Raw genomic sequence first — 14426 nt, forward strand, 5'->3', positions numbered from 1 at the left:
GTCATTGTTTTGGTCGAAAATGATACAAAATTCATTCTAATCCTTGTTCTGTTCTTTAATGTTAATATTTATCCCTTTAAATGCATTCAGCAGTCTCAAAAAGCACAAGGAGAGCCAGTTGCCAATTCGCGATATGTTTCAGAAATACCCTTTTTCAGACACATATGCATAAGATAATTCAATTTTACATACATTTTGTTTATTCATATCAATATCCAGCACTTTCAATATATAAATCAATCGTGGGAACACTTAAAGGGCCAGTTGCCAATTCTCGTGCGAATAACCAACTGCCTACTGGTAGGCAGTGGGTTATTCGACATTTTACAGCCAGTCATTGTTTTGGTCGAAAATGATAAAAAAAAATCATTCTTATCTTTGTTCTGTACTTTAATGTTTATATTTATTCCTTTAGATACATTCAGCACTCTCAAAAAGTACCAGGACAGTCCGTTGCCAATTTGCGATATATTTCAGAAAAGCTTTTTTTTCAGACACATATGCATAAAATAATTCATTTTTTACATATATTTTGTTCTTTCATATCAATATCCAACACTTCCAACGTATAGGTCAGTCTTGGAAACACTCTGGAGAGCCAGTTGCCAAGTCGCGTGCGAATTACCAACTGCCTACTGGTAGATAGTTGGTTATTCGACATTTTACAGACAGTCATTGTTTTGGTTGAAAATGATAAAAAAAATCATTCTAATCCTTGTTTTCTTTTTTACTTTTAATATTTATTCCTTTAAATGCATTCAGCAGTCTCAAAAGGCACCAGGAGAGCCAGTTGCCAATTCGCGATATGTTTCAGAAAAGCCTTTTTTCAGACACCTATGCATAAAATAATTCAATTTAACATCTATTTTGTTCTTTCATATCAATATCCAGCACTTTCAATAGATAGATAAATCGTGGGAACACTTAAAGGGTCAGTTGCCAATTCGCGTGTGAATAACCAACTGCCTACTGGTATGCAGTTGGTTATTTGACATTTTACAGAGAGTCATTGTTTGGTCAAAAATGATAAAAAAAATCATTCTAATCCTTGTTTTGTTCTTTCATTTTAATATTTATTCCTTTAAATCCATTCAGCAGTACCAGGACAGCCAGTTGCCAATTCGGGATATGTTTCAGAAAAGCTCTTATTCAGACACATATGCATAAGATAATTCAATTTTACATATATTTTGTTCTTTCATATCAATGTCTAGCACTTTCAATATATAGATCAATCGGGGGAAACACTTAAAGGGCCAGTTGCCAATTCGCGTGCGAATAACCAACTGCCTACTGATAGGCAGTTGGTTATTCGACGCTTACAGACAGTCAGTGTTTTGGTCGGAAATGATAAAAAAAAATCATTCTTATCTTTGTTCTATACTTTAATGTTAATATTTATTCCTTTAGATACATTCAGCGGTCTCAAAAAGTACCAGGACAGTCAGTTGCCAATTTGCGATATATTTCGGAAAAGCTTTTTTTTTCAGACATATATGCATAAAATAATTCATTCTTACATATATTTTGTTCTTTCATATCAATATCCAACACTTTCAATGTATAGATCAGTCTTCGAAACACACAGGAGAGCCAGTTGCCAATTCGCGTGCGAATAACCAACAGTTGGTAGGCAGTTGGTTATTCGACATTTTACAGACAGTCATTGTTTTGGACGAAAATGAAACAAAATTCATTATAATTCTTGTTTTGTTCTTTTATGTTAATATTTATTCCTTTAAATGCATTCATTCTGCAGTCTCAAAAATTACCATGAGAGCCAGTTGCCAATTCGCGATATGTTCCAGAAAAGCCTTTTTTTCAGACACATATGCATAAAATAATTATTTTTTACATATATTTTGTTCTTTCATATCAATATCCGACACTTTCAACGTATAGATCAGTCTTGGAAACACACATGAGAGCCAGTTGCCAATTCGCGTGCGAATAACTAACTGTCGACTGGTAGGCAGTTGGTTATTCGACACTTTACAGACAGTCATTGTTTTGGTCGAAAATGATACAAAATTACTTCTAATCCTTGTTTTGTTCTTTACTGTTAATATTTATTCCTTTAAATGCATTCAGCAGTCTCACAGAGCAACAGGAGAACCAGTTGCCAATTCGTGATACGTTTCAGAGAAGCCTTTTTTTCAGACACATATGCATAAAATAATTCAATTTTACATATATTTTTTGTTCTGTCATATCAATATCCGAAACTTTCCACGTATAGGTCAGTCTTAGAGAGTCATCTGCAAATTCGTGTGCGAATAACCAACTGCCTACAGTTAGGCAGTTTGTTATTGAACATTTTACAGACAGTGATTGTTTTGGTCGAAATGATAAAAATTCATTCTAATCCTTGTTTTTCTCTTTCGTGTTAATATTTATTCCTTAAAATGCACTCAGCAGTCTCATAAAGCACCAGGAGAGCTAGTTGTCAGTTCGCGATATGTTTCAGAAAAGCCTTTATTACAGACACATATCAAAAATAATTCAATTTTACATATATTTTGTTATTTCATATCAATATCCGACACTTTCAATGTATACGTCAGTCTTGAAAACACTCTGGAAAGCCGGTTGCCAATTCGCGTGCGAATAACCAACTGCCTACTGATAAAAAGTTCATTCTTATCCTTGTTTTGCTCTTTCATGTTAATATTTATCCCTTAAAATGCATTCAGCAGTCTCAAAATGCACCAGGATAGCCAGTTGCCCATTCTCTTGGGAATAACAAAATGCCTACTGGTAGGTAGTTAGTAAATCGACATTTTCAAGAAAGTCTGTTTTTAGTCTAAAATGATAAAAGTATTCATTTTAAGAATTTTAAGAATCTATCCCTTTAAAGTTGGTTATTCGACATTTTCACTCGTTAATGAAATTAACATTAGCCTCAAATTCAGTGATTTGAAATTTGAATTTTGAACTGACAAGCTACAAGAAACTAATTAGGGGTCCTGCGTACTTTGAAACAATTAGCCTTATCACCATCTTATGAGTTTTGTATTTTCTAATTAAGCACTGATATTTGATTTTATTTATTATCTGAAATATATAGAGTACTATTTGAATGTACTTTCATATTCTATTTCGTCATAATAAACTGCATAACCAAGACAAATACATAGTAAGAAATGCATTTCTCCTCTGTGCAGCCTTTTAAAAAACTTGCTTTCTTTTAATTTTATTTTCTTATTGGCTCATGAAAATATGACACTATTGCAAAGAGAATAAAATTAATATATTTTGATAAAATTGAGATAAGATTCAATAGCATCACCATTGTTATAATCTAGCAATACTTTATGTTGTTAGATAGATATATTGCATGTGAACTTTATTTTTGTTGGAGGGGCAAGGAGGGGGTTTAACACTTGCACTACGCATGAGTAGAAAGTTCTCTTACTCAATTAGTTGTTTTCAACATTTTTTTTCTGATTTGGAAGGTTAATTTTCTCATGGGCTGAGCAACTGGTTTGATCTTTCAATCTTATGATGCCTTTGAACCTGTCCTGAAATGAACTTAGGTATTTTAACCCCACAGATGTTCAGCCCTGATGAACTCTGCACGTTGTTTACATTCCGATGCGTAATATCCCCATTAGCACAACCGATTTATGACCTAAGATTCCTCGTCCAGCTTGGTTTATGACTTGAATCTCGGTCTCATGAACGGTGGTATTGAACTTGACCTGCAGCTTTGTTTTCCCCGAGGATTTTCATTGGTGATTTGCTGCCATGTGAATAAATTTAATGGTATGCAGTTGGTTATTTTACATAGGTCAAAAATTCACTATTCCGGTCGAAAGTCATAGAGGTATTCAATACAGAAACATCCAATTAAACATTTAATTTGCACTTACAAATCAATATCCGACACTTTCATTTCGAAACATTCAGAAGAGCCTGTGGCGTGCGAAAAATGTAATCGACATTAAATCTCCCGCATTGAGTTTATGCACGCATTGAATGTACACGTCTAGTAAACCTATGTTAAACCTAACCCTAACCTTTAGTCAGTATATAGTACACACAATACGTGCATACATTAAATAGGGGCGATTTGATGTTGACGCCTACATGTAGCAGTTATATTGTTGATGCCATTTTCAGAAAGCCACTTTTTTCAGTTGAAAATTAAATATAAATTATATTAATCCGTTTAAATACATTCATCGGTCTTTGCAAGACCAGGAGTGCAAGTTGCCATTTCAAAACCCCTTTTTTTCAGACATAAAAGGACAAAATCATTCAATGTAACATTTAATTTGTTCTTACATATCAATATCTCACAATCTCAGATGCCAATTCGAGACATTTTTCGAAAAAAAAAAAATGATTGTAACGTGTCGAATAACCAACTGCCTACCAGTAGGTAGTTGGTTATTTGCAGGCGAATTGGCAACTGGCTCTCCTACGTTTTTCCAAGACTGATCTTTACGTTGAAAGTGTCGGATATTTATATGAAAGATCAAAATTTTTGTGAAATTGAAGGATTTTATCAATTTGTGTCTGAAAAAAGGCTTCTCTGAAACATATCGCGAATTGGCAACTGGCTCTCCTGATACTTTTTGAGATTGCTGAATGCATTTAAAGGAATAAATATTAACATTAAAGAACAAAAGACTGCTAAATGCATTTCAAGACATTAATATTAATATACAAGAACAAAACAAGAATAAGAATGATTTTTTTATTATCTTCGACCAAAAAAATGACTATCTGGATAATGTCGAAAAACCAACTGCCTACCAGTAGGCAGTTGGCTATTCGCATGCGAATTGGCAACTGGCTCTCCTAAGTGTTCCAAAGATTGATCTATATATTGATAGTGTTGGATGTTGATATATAAAAACAAATTAAAACATAAATTGAATGCTTCTGCTGTTTTATGTCTGAAAATAAAGATTTTCTGAAACAATTACCGCGAAATGGCAACTGGCTCCCTTAGTACTTTTGAAGGCCTCTGAATGCTACTAAAATGATAAATGTTAATATTTAATAACAAAACAGGGATAAGAATGAATGTTTTTATCATTTTCAAACAAAACAATGACTGTCTGTAAAATGTCGAATAACCAGCTGGTTTTCAAGACTGACGATGAAAGTGTCGGATATCGATATCAATGAACAAAATATATGTAAAATTGAATTATTTTATTCATATGTGTCTGAAAAAGGCTTTAACATATCGCGAATTGGCAACTGGCTCTCCTGGTACTTTTTGAGACTGCTGAATGAATTTTTTATCATTTTCGACCAAAACAATGACTGTCTGTAAAATGTCGAATAACCAGTATGCAGTTGGTCATTCTCACGCGAACTGGCAACTGGCTCCGCTTTAAGTGTTCCCAAGATTGATCTATATATTGAAAGTGCTGGATAATGTAAAATTAAATTATCTTATGCATATGTGTCTGAAAAGGGCTTTTCTGAAATATATCGCAAATTGGCAACTGGCTGTCCTGGTGCTTTTTGAGACTGCTGAATGCATTTAAAGGAAAAATATTAACATTAAAGAACAAAACAAGTATTAGAAGTAATTTTGTATCATTTTCGACCAAAACAATGACTGTCTGTAAAGTGTCGAATAAACAACTGCCTACCAGTAGGCAGTTGGTTATTCGCACGCGAATTGGCAACTGGCTCTCCTGAGTGTTTCCAAGACTGATCTATACGTTGAAAGTGTCGGATATTAATATGAAAGAACAAAATAAATGTTAGATTGAATTATTTTATGCATATGTGTCTGAAAAAAGGCTTTTCTGGAACATATCGCGAATTGGCAACTGGCTCTCCTGGTACTTTTTGAGACTGCTAAATGCATTTAAAGGAATAAATATTAACATTAAAGAACAAAACCAGGATTAGAATGAATTTTATTTCATTTTCGACCAAAACAATGACTGTCTGTAAAATGTTGAATAACCAACTGCATACCACTAGGCAATAGGTTATTCGCACGCGAAAAGGCAACTGGCTCTCCTGGGTGTTTTCAAGACCGACCTATACGTTGAAAGTGTCGGATATTGATATGAAAGAACAAATTATAGGTAAAATTGAATTATTTTTACGCATTTGTGTCTGAAAAGGGGCTTTTCTGAAACATATCGCGAATTGGCAACTGGCTGTCCTGGTACGTTTTGAGATTGCTGAATGCATTTAAAGGAATAAATATCAACATTAAAGAACAAAACAAGGATTGCAATGAATTTCTTATCATTTTCGACCAAAACAATGACTCTGTAAAATGTCGAATAACCAACTGCATACCAGTAGGTAGTCGGTTATTCGCACGCGAATTGGCAACTGGCTCTTTAAGTGTTCCCACGATTGGTCTATCTATTGAAAGTGTTGGCTATTGATATGAGAGAACAAAATAGATGTTAGATTGAATTATTTCATGCATATGTGTCTGAAAAAATTCTTTTTTGAAACATATCTCGAATTGCCAGAGTGTCAAGCTGATCTATACGTTGAAAGTGTCGGATATTGATATGAAAGAACAAAATATATATAAAATTGAATTATTTTATGCATATGTGTCTGAAAAAAAAGCTTTTCTGAAACATATCGCGTGTTGGCAATTGGCTGTCATGGTACTTTTTGAGACTGCTGAATGCATTTAAAGGAATAACTATTAACATTAAAGAACAAAACAAGGATCAGAATGAATCTGTTATCATTTCCGACCAAAACAATGACTGTCTGTAAAATGTCGAATAACCAACTGCCTACCAGTAGGCAGTTGGTTATTCGCACGCGAATTGGCAACTGGCTCTCCAGAGTGTTTCCAAGACTGATCTTTATGTTGAAAGTATCGGATATTGATATGAAAGAACATATTAAATGTTAAATTGAATGATTTCATCCATTTGTGTTCTGAAACATATCGCGAATTGGCAACTGAACTGGCTCTCCAGGTACTTTTTGAGACTGCTGGATGCATAAAACAAGGATTAGAATGATTTTGTGTCATTAATTTTGAAAAGTTAATCGGACTTGCTAGTACATTTTGAATAACCAACTGGCAACTAGTAAGTAGTTGGTTATTCGAATGTTCAACTACCAACTACCAACTGCCTACCAACTTTACTGTCATCCTACGAAGTTAGAAGTAAAAAGATGTTTAATGTACCACTACGGTCAACAAGTACACTACAACCAGTTTTGGCACTTTTGTCATATACCCATGCTCCATTTTCATATTATGTAAACATATTTCGTTAAGATTGTTGCACGTGATCATATGAGTCACACTGCCCCATTCTCGATCTCTCAATGCCATTCGTAATTACTCTTTGTTTCAAGGGCATTTTGTTTCTAATTATATTAAGGGTAAATAAATTAATGTTAATAAAAGTGTGCTCGAAGGATTAATACTTTGGCAGATTTTCATCCAAAATTCACAGGAAACTGATTTTTTAGTTTGTACATAATATAACCTTTTATGTATTTAAGATGCACGAACTACCTGACATGTCATCATACAGATAATATTACGAGTATACAGTATGTATAAACATAAACATAATAAGTATAAGCTTTATATTTTCAATTTGAAGGTTGAACGTAATGGAAGTTTACCTACTTTCACCGACCCTGCTATAATGGAAACACAAAAGAATATATTCTATGCTCAACCTCGACTCGTGAAACAAATGCTTGGATATTTAAACCATTCTAACCACAAGTTAAACTTTAAAACTGCATGAAGTGTGTTCAATTTAAATTGGTTATGCAACCAAGACAAACAAAATGGGGTGGGTGGGGGTAATAGTAATCTTACACACCTTCATTTCTAATTACCTGGTCACCAATGCAAATCTCTGACATCTGTAACATTTTTTCATTCCTTAAGCAATTAAAACATGTTTATCAAATCTGTACTTATGCTTAGATTGGCAGCTAGGGTAAAATATCAAACTTTAAAAATATCTCCAGTGAAGCTGTAACACTTATTATGTGCTCAGTGAATTCAATAAAGTGTTTAGGGATAAGTTTCGTTAACTTTAATCATAGTCAATACATACTTTCATAACATGTTTTCTAACAAATTCATTAAAATAAAGTGATAACATATTATTTTCTGTAAAAGGTGACCCAGTAGAAGAGTATTGTTTCGTTTGCAATAGTAATTTGTCTAAGTTGTCAGGCCTTTTATTGGCCTTATCTACAGCTACTCTGTAAAACTAAGAGCTTTTGTGCCTAGCAGTATTCTTGACAACTCGATGCTTTTGTTGATAATTGATTGTACTTAGTTAGTGTCATGACTTTAACAATATTGCATGTGTAAATTACTATCATGATGTATTTGATTTCAGTAATAACCTTCCTTTTTTTTATTTGATGATATGCATGACGTTATTAAGAAAATATTTGAAAAGATCCTTTGAATGCATAGAACGCAACCAAGTATATAACAGCAGATATTGTTTAACTCTGAGTTTTTACGAGTGGAAATGAAAAGTACAACACCCCTCACGTCCCAAGCGCCGGATTACGCGTTGAAGAAAAGTGAGCCTCACTCGGGGCGTTGACATCTTCATGTAAGGAAGCCATCCAACTGGCCCACGGAAGGTCGGTGGTTCTACCTAGGTGCCCGCTCGTGATGAAATAAGGCACAGAGTGGCACGTGGGGTCTTCCTCCAACACCAAAGCTGGAAAGTCGCCATATGACCTATAATTGTGTCGGTACGACGTTACACCCAACAAAATGGATAAATGAAATACCTGTACATCTCTGCATTATGAATTAAATCTGGCATCAAAATTCACAAAACAGACCTGATGGAACATGTTATTTTGATGTCTTGTCTGAAATTTGGTTGAACGCTGAAAGAACCGGTTATAACTTAGAGATAAAGTGAAGCGATGAAAATCACACATACGTTTTTTCTTTTCAAAAGCAAATGTTTACAGAGTGTAATGGAGATCAAACACAGATAGATAGTAGTTTGTCATGCTAAGGTAAACCTAAGCATGTTTAGTTTACGTCCTTTATTTTGCTAGTTCGTTTGGTGATTAATATGTTCAGGTGTACCCAACCTTTCATTAAAGTGCCATTATTTACTTTTGTACACTTATTCAAAAAGTATAAAGCAATGGGTAATGGTGTTATCTTCAGTGAGACGTTACAAATGATGTTTAAGTACTATTCATGCATTAGTTATTTTAGCGGAATCTGCACGGAACGAAAGTCAGGAAAGATTTTTTCCAATATAGGAGCTACTTCATACAGTTAAAAGGAAATTTGTTTACACTACCGCAATGTGAAGATGGTTTGATTGGAGAAACGATTGCTTAGGCGAACATTCATGAGAACCAGATTTGTCATTGCGGTTTTTTGTGTTTATCTGGTGCTTTCAAAAAATATTAAAACATAACAAATATCTTCGTCTTTCCTGTTTGGGGGTTTTATTGGCAAAACTAATAATTCAAATAACAGAAACATCATTATAGACGGATTCAATAATATTTGATATTTTATAAAGAAACATGTGACAAGAATGTAATGCGTGTGCATAGATGATATTCTAATAAAGATTAAATAGTATCATACACAATAACTTGTATGCGTGTGAGCATATGTTCCCTGATGACAATGTGTCTTTGTAAAGGTACATACAAAGAACAACAAAAGAAACAACGCGTAAACGCACGGATATACAACTTCCTAAATTATTTGCAAAAAAAGACTGATCCAACATGACCAGATTCAAACATAGCGTAGAGATCATCAAGATAAATATTCTGACCAGGTATAATGAAGATAGGATCATTAATGAGTCCTCTACATTGTTAACAAGGGTTTAGTGTGTTTTGAGCACGTGACATAGTTTTTGACCTCACATGACCCAGAATCAAACCAGGCCAATGGATTATCAAGATTAAAATTCTGATCAGCTGTCATGAAGATATGATCATAAATCTGGTGCGTTGAAAAAATGTTCTTGTTTTTGAGTTGGTGACCTTGTTTTTGATCCTACATTACCAAGTTTCAAGCTTGGCTTAAAGATCATCAAGATAAAGATTATAACCACGTTTCATGAAGTGAAGATATTGCCATAATTGTGGCCTCTAAAGTGTAAATAAGTTTTTCCTTTAATTTGAGCGAATGACCTAGTTTTTAAATCCATATCATTCATATTCAAATTTAGCATTGCAATCATTAATATAAACATTCAGACCAAGTTTCAAGAAGATGGAATTATAAATGTGGCCTCTAGAGTATGAACAAGCTGTTCCTCTCAATTGACTGAGTTCCCTAGTTTTTGACCCCAAAAGACCAAGTTTCAAACTTGGCCTATGAAGATGGGGTAATAAATGTGGCCTCTAGACTGTTAACGATCTTTTTCCTTTAATCTGAGTGTATGACCTAGTTTTTTACTCATCATGACCGAGTTTCAAACTTGGCATAGAAATCATCAAGATAGATATTTTTACCAAGATTCATGAAGATAGGATTTTTATATGTGGCCTAAAGAGTGTTAACAAGTTTTTTCTTTGATTTGACAGGGTGACCTCGTTTTGGACCCCGTATGACCCAGTTTCAAACCTAATCTAGAGATCATCAAAATAAACGTTCTGTGCAAGTGTGTTTCATATCAAACATATATGAAACCTCCATACGGCTGAAAGGACGAAAGTAGAAAAATTTGTCCATTTCAGGGGCAATAACTCTAGAAGCCATGATGAATTCTAGCCGGTTTTCTAGAGGAACCGATATCCTGTTTTGACTTAAGATGTGTGTAAGTGTAGTTAGAATCGAGCGTATAATGTCACTTCTATCGTGTTCACAAGGTAAGAATTAACAAATCTGACTCTATCAGAGGTCAGTCAGGGGCCGTAACACCGTAACCTATGACTGGTTCTGACGGATTCATCATGGAATCCAAGATATATTGTTGTTAAGATATTTTGCATGTTTCTATAAAAATCAAACCATAACTAAGTTCTCTATATGGCTGCAAATATCCAAAATATAAATTTTGGCCCTTTAAGGGACGGTAACTCTGGAACCCATGATGGGATCGGCAGAAACTGGGATATTATGATAATGAATGATGTGTGCAAGTTTGGTAAAAATCCAATCATAAATAAGAATGATTGAACCCATTGTGGGATATCGCTGGTTCAAGAAAGTAACTAAAATCTTACTTTGATGTGTGCAGGTTTTGTTAAAATCCAAATCATAAATTAAAACCGCATTTTTGTGGACAAAACCAAAAAAGCCAATTTCTGGTCATTCCAAGGGCCGTTACTCTAGAACCCATATTGGAATTTGGCTGGCTCAAAAACAGGAATCGAGATCTTATGGTGATACAAGGTGTGTGCAAGTTTGGTGAATATCAAATCACAAATGAAATCACAATCGTGCAGATAAGACCATAATAATAGCTTATTTGTACCCTTTCATGTTGGGAATGGCTGGTTAAAAAGGAACCAATATCTTATGGTGATACAAGTTGTGTTCAAGTGTGGTTAAAATCCAGTTATTAAACTAGAACTGTGTCCATGGGACACAGATGCCCCCACTACATGACAAAGGACACAAATATTTTCCTAGGTCAGGGGCCATAACTCCTACAATACTGAATGAATCCGGACGCGAAACCCCAGGTGCACAACTGCACATGCTGACCAACACTCCTGTAAATTTTGGTGACTCTAGGTCAAATACTTTTGGAGCTACGCGCGACACAACATTAAAATGACAAAATTTTAACCAAGTCGGGGGTCATAACTCCTACAAGACTGAATGAATCCGGACGCGAAAGCCCAGGTGCACAACTGCACATGCTGACCAACATTCCTGTAAACTTTGGTGACTCTAGGTCAAATACTTTTGGAGCTACGCGCGACACAACATTAAAATGACCAATTTTTAAGTAAGTCAAAGGCCATAATTCCTACAAGTCTGAATGAATCCGGACGCGAAACCCCAGGTGCACAACTGCACATGCTGACCAACATTCCCGTAAACTTTGGTGACTCCAGGTCAAATACTTTTGGAGCTACGTGCGACACAACATTAAAATGACAAAATTTTTACCAAGTCAGGGGCCATAACTCCTACACGACTGAATGAATCCGGACGCGAAACCCCAGGTGCACAACTGCACATGCTGACCAACATTCCTGTAAACTTTGGTACTCTAGGTCAAATACTTTTGGAGCTACGCGCGACACAACATTAAAATGACCAATTTTTTACTAAGACAGGGCCGATAACTCCTACACGACTGAATGATTCCGGACGCGAAATTCCAGGTGCACAACTACACATGCTGACCAACATTCCTGTAAAGTTTTGTGACTCTACATCAAATACTTTTGGAGCTAGGCGCGACACAACATTAAAATGACCAATTTTTACAAAGTCAGGGGCCATAACTCCCACACGACTGGATGAATCCGGACGCGAAACCCCAGGTGCACAACTACACATGCTGACCAACATTCCTGTAAAGTTTTGTGACTCTACGTCAAATACTTTTGGGGCTAGGCGCGACACAACATTCTTGGACGCACGGACGGAAGGACGGATAAGGGCAAATGTATATTCCCCCCCTCCTCCCCCACCAAAATGGGGGCATAAAAACGGCTATGTGCAGACAAGACCAAAATAGTCGATTTTTGGTCATTTCATGGGTCAGTTACTCTAGAACTTATAAGGAATATGGTTGTTTGAATAAAGGAACTGATATCTTATAGTGATACCAGTCTTGTGCAAGTTTGGCTAAAATCAAATCATAAATGAAACCATTTTCGTGCAAATAAGACCAGAACTGGCAACTTTTTGCCGTTTTAGAAACACATGGTGGGATATGGCTTGGTCAAGAAAGGAACCAAGATCTTATGTTGTGTGCAACTTTGGTTAAATCAAGTTAGAAATGAAATCTCTATCGTGCAGACAAGAAATTGTTGGCAAGACGCACGACGGACGACAGAAACCAAATGGTCACAAAAGGTCAGCTAAACAACAATTTTCTTCTGCATAAATCAGGGCATGCTTTATTTTCACACATTTTAACATCTGACTCAGAGATACATATCCCAAGTGCTAAAAATTCACTTAAAGACTCAGTCAGAAAAACTTTGACATCTATATTTGCACTGTTCCAAGAATAATAATGAATATAAACATAAAATTAAAAAAAAAAAAACACTTAGATTTGGCATAATTCAAGAATAAATAGGAATATTGTGTCAACTGTATTATAATCTATCCGAGAATCGATCCATGTAAACAATTTTGATGTCATGTCGTACATTACAAAATGGCGTCATTAAGTACTTTTGTGAGACAGACACACTTACGGAATTTTAACTAGTAATTAAAAATAATGAATCTAAAAAAAAGTGGCTTGCAACATTTAAACATTTAAAATGGATCTATATTGTAACTGAATTTGGAATGGAGCTGGTGTAAAACTTGTCTGTTGATGTGGACGGTCCAGTTTTGTTATTAGGTTTTTCATGCAAAACAAACATTTATCTTCCCTCTTACAAGTTTCTTGCATTTCTCTTGGTCAATAGACGTCACGTGGTGACAGGACATATCCCATATCCTGTAAGTACATTTCAGATCTGAATTTTGATTAAAAACAAAGTGACTGCCGCATCTCTAGCGTAACTGAATCAAGTCAGATTATAAGCTTCAGCTATAGATATCGTTCCCGAGATACAAAAAATAGTGTTTTCTTGCCGTTTTCATTTTTTTCTATCTAATTTAGGTTTGTGAATTTAGCCGTAAGTAGTGGAAATAGAAGAACTGTAACTCTGTATGGCACGGCCGCGATTACCAGGTTGAAATCTTGTTTTAGTTAAAGTATCGTAAAACAAAGGAATTAACATATTTGTAAGACAGCAGTTTGTTGTAGGATCATTTAATCTACCCGCAAGATAAAGAAATTAACAGAAAACGGGACGAAAAACGAAATTTTAACATTGACATTTCTGACATCGTGTAATCTGATGATTTTTCCAAAGGATGAAACATAAAAGTTCTTCAAAACAAGTTCATAACCTGTATAAATGAGCTTCTGTGTTTTATGATTCAGTCAAAATACAGTTCATTTTGCATTTTGTGGCTGGTGTTAATCAACTATAATCAAATCGGAGAAGATTGCGGGATTCCAGTCTGCACTGTAAGTAGCTTTTTTTTTTAATGTAAACAGTATGCGAAGATGTAAAAGGTAGTCAGCAAGACAAAATCGTTACACTGCTTGTTGGTGACAGGATACGGGCTATTCGCTGTCGAGGAAATCCATATCAGGCACGAGCTTCGCTCTCGCCTGATATGGATTTCCTCGACAGCGTATATCCCGTATCCTGTTACCAACAAGCAGCGTAACTAATAGTTCAAGTTAGTATTATCGGGATGTTTTCTATATCTGTAGTTGAAACTCAAT

The sequence above is a fragment of the Mercenaria mercenaria genome, chromosome 5 (genome assembly GCF_021730395.1).
Source record: "Mercenaria mercenaria strain notata chromosome 5, MADL_Memer_1, whole genome shotgun sequence".
NCBI classification, from domain to species: Eukaryota; Metazoa; Mollusca; class Bivalvia; order Venerida; family Veneridae; genus Mercenaria; species Mercenaria mercenaria.